The following is a 5966-nucleotide window of genomic DNA, read 5'->3' on the forward strand; positions in this document are numbered from 1 at the left end:
CAACTCTGAGGCTCTGTGTATTCCTGCTCTGAGCTTCTAGGAAGAACAGCAGACTCCTAAGAACATTAATGAAAACAAAAAACAACAACAACAGCAGCAACACGTGGAGGTTACATTCAGAGAGAGATCTGCCATAACCAGCACAGCAGCTGGTTGAAAGCTACAGAAGAGACTGAACTGATTCAATGCATGTCAAGAGTTTTTTTTATTTGTTTGTTTTATTTTAAGTTCTGGGATACATGTGCAGATGTGCAGGATGTGCAGGTTTGTTACATCGGTAAACATGTGCCATGGTTTGATAGGTGGTTTGCTGCACCTATCAACCCATCACCTAGGTATTAAGCCCAGTGTGCATTAGCTATTTTTCTTGATGCTCTCCCAACCCTCATCCCCTGACTGGCCCCAGTCTGTGTTGTTCCCCTCCCTGTGTCCATGTGTTCTTATTGTTCAGCTCCCACTTACAAGTGAGAACATGCGGTGTGTAGTTTTATGTTCCTGCAACCCAAAGGAATATATATCATTCTATTATAAAGATACATGAACGTGTATGTTCATTGCAGCACTAGTCACAATAGCAAAGAGTTTTTAACTATGAGTTGCTTTAAACTTCTTTATCAAATAATTAGGATTGGAAAATATCATCATCTAGAAGTTTCTGCGGATGTCTACTCACAGTAGACTGTGTCTTCGTAAATGGATGGGCCACCTCAAAGATTTTGGTAAGAGTGGGCATAAATGGGCATGTAAGTGATCACATTTTTTACTTCACTGGCAAATAAAAATGGGGTTACTTATTTGCCTCCTATGGAAATTTAAGCATTCTACTAATTTGTATGCTTTCTCTTAATTATTTACTACTTTTCAATAGGAGTGAAGTACCTGGAGTCACAGGCCTAGCTTTGGTTTCTTTGGGACAGCTTTTCAAAAATGGTGTTAATCACTTAAAAATATGTCTAAGCTCTTACAGTGCTAGGCATGGTAGGAAGAATACAGCAAGTCATTTATTGGTCATAAAGACCTTACAGTGAAATGGTGAGTGGAGAAGGGAAGAAGTTTGCAGACTTCCTTCTAAATAAGACTCAGACAGAAAGCAATGGAAGTTCAATGGAAAGGAAGGTTGCAGTGACATTTGTTTTTTATTTTTTCTTATTTTGCAGTGACATTGATTTGAAAAAGACATTTGAGAAGAATGTAGAATGTGCCTGGGTTTGCAGTTTGCTTCTGGAATTCACTAACAATGTGATTTAAGGCAAATTTCTCTCACTGGAGTGCAGTGGTATGATCATGACTCACTGAAGCCTCAAACTCTTGGGCTCAAGCAATCCTCCCCACTCAGCCTCTCAAGTAGATGGGACTTACAGGCACAACATCATGCTTGGCTAATTTTTTAAATTTATTTTTTGTAGAGGGTCTCACTATGTTGCCTGGGCTAATCTCAAACTCCCGGCCTCAAGCTATCCTCCTGCCTTGGCTTCCCCAAATGCTGGGATTACAGGCATAAGCCATCACACCCAGTCTAAGGTGAGTTTCTTAACTGATCTGAGCCTCATCATTTCTTCATCTGTAAAGCAAGCACAGTCTTTCCTAATGTGCATTGAGGTTACAGGTAATCAAGAGTGCATGCTAAGCACTTGGCAATTTGTCTGGGACAAGGTAGGTGATATTCTCATTATTAAGAAAGATCAGGAAGGGCACCCCACAAGCTTGGGGTCAGAATGCCTAGCAATTGGAATTACTCAACATCTGAGTTAAGGCTGGGCTGTAACACTAGTTAGCTGGGCACCAAGGAAAACTCAGCGTAGGATGGGTATTGTGTGCTGATGAAATGCTACATGGAGTGGTGATATTTACTGCCCCAGGTTCGTCATGGTGTGGAGAAGGTAAGGTGTGATCCTAGATATGAAGCCCCTTTAAAAGGCAATTATCAGCCATACAAATCAAGAACACTAGCATATAGAGAGCAATTTGAAATTTATATTTTGCAGGTGTGTCTTGGAGAATCTCTAGCAAAAATATGTGCCCTTAAAAACCTTAGAGGATCTGTGAAAAATGTACCTTGCTGCCCCATCTGAAGGCTTCCATACCTCCTCTTCTTTCTTCAAACCCTCAGATGGGACATGGATTGCTTCCTTCTGTCTCTTCATTGCCAGGGATAGTATTAATTCTTTGGTGTTCTTTATTATCCTTATTTTTATTATTATGTGAGAAATTTATTAGTAACATTTTCACTAAGTAGGATTACAGGCTAGTCTACCTGTGGATAGAATTGCAGCATATATAATACAGTGAGAGAGTAGGGAGGGGAGATAAAGAAGCAAGGAAGAGAGAAAGAGGGAGAGAGTGATTTGTTTAAATTTTTAAATTATTTTATTTTATTTTGAGACAAGATCTTGTGTCTCCCAGGCTGGAGTGCAGTGCTGTCATTGGCTCACTGCAGCCTCGATCTGCTGAGCTCTAGCAAGCCTCCCACCTCAGCCTCCCTAGTGGCTGGTACTACAGGTACATGCCACCACTTCCGCTAATTTTTTGTTTTTTTGTAGAGACAGGATCCCACTATGTTGCCCAGGCTGGTCTTGAACTCCTGGGCTCAAGCAGTCCTCCCGCCTTAGCCTTCCAAAGGTTGGCATCAGCCACCAAAATTCAAGAAAATGAAATAAATTAACAAAATTATTAGGCTAAACCGTGATTTTTTTCAGACACTGAATTTAAGCTTTTAGATGTGTGCATTAGTAAGATCTAAAAACATTTCTCTTTTATAGGAAAAGAATTGAAAACTTTGAGAAAAAGATAAAGTGCCCAAATCAAAGCATGCAGAGCTAACAAATGGTAGAGCTGGCAATTGAACATAGGTCTCTCCATAGGCAAAGCCTACGTATGCCCTTTCCAGGGCACCAGGCTGCCTCCCTTAGCCTTGGCACTTGACTTTGATACTGGATACTCTTTTTAAAGGTGATGTTATGTAAGTATACAAGGGTTACTTGTTTATTGCTTTTTAATTCACTCTCTACCTGGTATTTAACTGAAACTCTGACTTTCAAGGAAGTGTTATCTGTTATTAACAGATGTCAGAGTATAACAAAAATAAATTATTTTTATTTAGTAGTTTAGGTAACTTCCTGCCTTCAACATTTAATGCTTTGTTCAAACTTCTATGTAGAGAAGAATCTAGTTCATAGATATTTTTCATAATGATCATTCAAAGAAGTGGTGTTCACAAATCGGTGGTTATCTCAATTAGCTACCATCTTCCTCCTTTATGAGCATTTCCCTTCTCCTTTCAGATAGAAATAATATCTCCCTCCTTGGTGCTCCAACAGAGCTCTATGCCTCTTCAATGGCAAAACTGCATTTGCTTTGTCTTCTTCCCTTAGCAGCTATAGTTTTGATCTAGACTGTAAATTCCCCACTAGACCATAAGTTCCTGTATCCTTCATTTGTAATATCTTAACAATATTCCAAGTATTTATTAGCCTAATTAAATTTTATGTGCCGTATTTTTACACTGTTTCAGAGGAATTAATTTTAACAATGACTGGGTTATTTTGGTCAGATAATTCGTGAATAATAAGGAGCATTAAAGCACTAACTAGTCCTGGTAATGGAGAGGCAGAAGGAAAGAATTTGGTGTTGGCCCTAATGGCTGGAAGAAAGGATGAGCTGTGGAAAGGTTTTAGAAAGGGCTGCATAGTACATTTTCAGGTTTTTATTTGCTAACTCTTTTTCAGCTATTAGGTTGGTGCAAAAGTAATCACGGTTTTTGCATTGAAAGTAATGGCACAAACCGCGATTACTTTTGCGTCAACATAATATTACAAATATGAAAGTGTGGATAATCAAAATAGATAGAGCTATAAACAATTTGATAGAAATTAATTTCTGAATCATACCTTCCTTCTCTGCTGCGGATACATAACAGTTGGTAGAGTTTATTTCTGTGGGAAAACTTGCACCTATGTTCAGCTTGTGACATGAAAATCTCAGGTACTGCATCAGCAACGCATCATCATCTTTTTCTTTCTCCCATTTTTATTGCTTTTGTGATCCTATCCTGAATTACCAACAATGCGCCGAACAACTTTAAGTCTCTTGCCGTAACTCAGACTTACGTGCTACAGTTAATAAAAAAGTCTTTAAAGAGCATTAAGGTCTTAAATAGCAAAAGCATTTTGATATTTCAGGGCTATTACTAACCAGGGGAATCAAAGAACATATGGCAAAAAGCTGTGCTTTTTCACATTCTGAGTAGGACGGGGCAGGGGAAATTGTGAAGAAAATGAGATAGGCCTGAAGACGTCCTGTGAGTCCCTCACTCCTGGCAGCCCAAGTGGGCCCTGGAACTCCCAGTTACTCCCCAGCCCCCACCCTCACAACAACATCATCCCCAATGTCTTTTGGTCTTAGAAATAGATCTGACAAATATCTTCACTCTGAGGTATCCATGTTAAGGTCATGATGTATAAAGACGATGAGGGAGTAAAAAGTAAACAAGCAAAGCTACAGAAGTTTTAAACCAACAAATGAGCATCTAATTGTGGAATGTGGGGCACTAAGAAGCTGGTTGAGGGAGAATTTGGAGAGTGTCAGTTCTTCCTACAAAGGGTTGCCCTAATCCTAGAGGATAATATTCTGATCTTCTCTGAAGAAAGTATACAACTTACAAGAAAATTCAGAGGGCATCAACTCCACCTGGAAGAAAATCCAGCTGTTTTTAAGTTCTGATGTTTTGTTTTGATTTATCATTTTTTTCCTTGCCAGTGATTTATAGTTGTAGAATGTTTAGAATTGGGTTAATGGGTACAAAAATTCAGTTAGATAGAAGGAATACATTCTAGTATTTAATAGTACAGAAGGGAAATTATAGTTAATAATAACTTATTTATATTTCAAAATAGCTAAAAGAGAAGAAGTGTAATGTTCCCAACACAAAGAAAAGATAAAAGATAAATGTTTGAGATGACAGATATCCAATTACCATGATTTAATCATTGCATGTTGTATACATGTGTCAAAATATAACATGTAGCTCCAAATACATACAAGTATGATATATCAATTAAAGAAATCCAAGAAAGGGGTGTCTCCATTTTTAGGATAGTTCAAACCAAAATGTTCTTCAGCTGAAGTTGTCTGCTCTGGTGGGACTTGGGGAGAGACCAGACTGGAGGGAGGAATGAGCCAGTGGTGGAGGTGAGGGGGGTGGACAGGAGGCTATCACAGGAGTTCTCAGCTGGGGAGATGGAAGACAGCACTAGGAAAAGTCACAGGAGGATCAAATTATTCTCTTCACCTATCTCTGGCTCTTCCAGCTGCCCCCATCCATCAGCTGGTTTCCACAAATAACTGGCCCTCTAGAATCTTACTTAAAAAATGTTCTCAACAAAGGGTTCCTACTCCCACTCACATTACTTTGAAGAGATAAGCTGGAATGTTTTACAAACAACCAGCTGAACAGGTTGGAAGAGCAGATGTTAAGCTGAAATGTTGCAATGAGTAGTTTTGGTTCTTGGAACACCAAACACTAGATGACATCAAGTGTGTATTTTTGGCCTTATTTATAATGTGACAAGTCACATTTCACTCTCTCCTCATTGTCAAAGGCTATTTCCAAAGGATTATGAAGGAAGATCTGACTTGCATTAAAGCTTCTTTGACTTTAAACACAGCACATGTTTTCCATAAGGAAATCAATAAAATCTGAGAGTAGAACTTGAATAATATATTTCATTTCTAATGCAGCACTCACCTAGATAATTTATAGTGTCTCATTTTAAACTTTGCAAAATCACTTGGATGTGTTCTTGTTCTTATTTCTTACTGTTCATTAATTCAACAACTATTTATTGTGCACTTGCCATATAGCATAGGGACACATATATTCATAAATTGTTGGAGATAAACAGATAGCTCTGATGAACTTCATACTTTGAAGGAGGAGACAGCCCCATGAAGAAACAATGAGAAATACA

At 38.6% G+C, this 5966-nt stretch overlaps 1 long non-coding RNA gene across 1 annotated transcript in view; it reads left to right on the plus strand.

Moving 5' to 3' along the window:
• Positions 1-1157: 1157 nt before the first annotated feature.
• The window catches only part of LOC134739131 (uncharacterized), a 15050-nt gene continuing 10241 nt past the window's right edge, over positions 1158-5966 (plus strand). Inside the window, exons 1-2 of the long non-coding RNA XR_010125642.1 lie at positions 1158-1276; positions 1407-1521. This is a non-coding gene — a long non-coding RNA (uncharacterized LOC134739131). The remainder of the gene's footprint in view (positions 1277-1406; positions 1522-5966) is intronic.

Source organism: Pongo pygmaeus, chromosome 2, assembly GCF_028885625.2.
Source record: "Pongo pygmaeus isolate AG05252 chromosome 2, NHGRI_mPonPyg2-v2.0_pri, whole genome shotgun sequence".
NCBI lineage: Eukaryota > Metazoa > Chordata > Mammalia > Primates > Hominidae > Pongo > Pongo pygmaeus.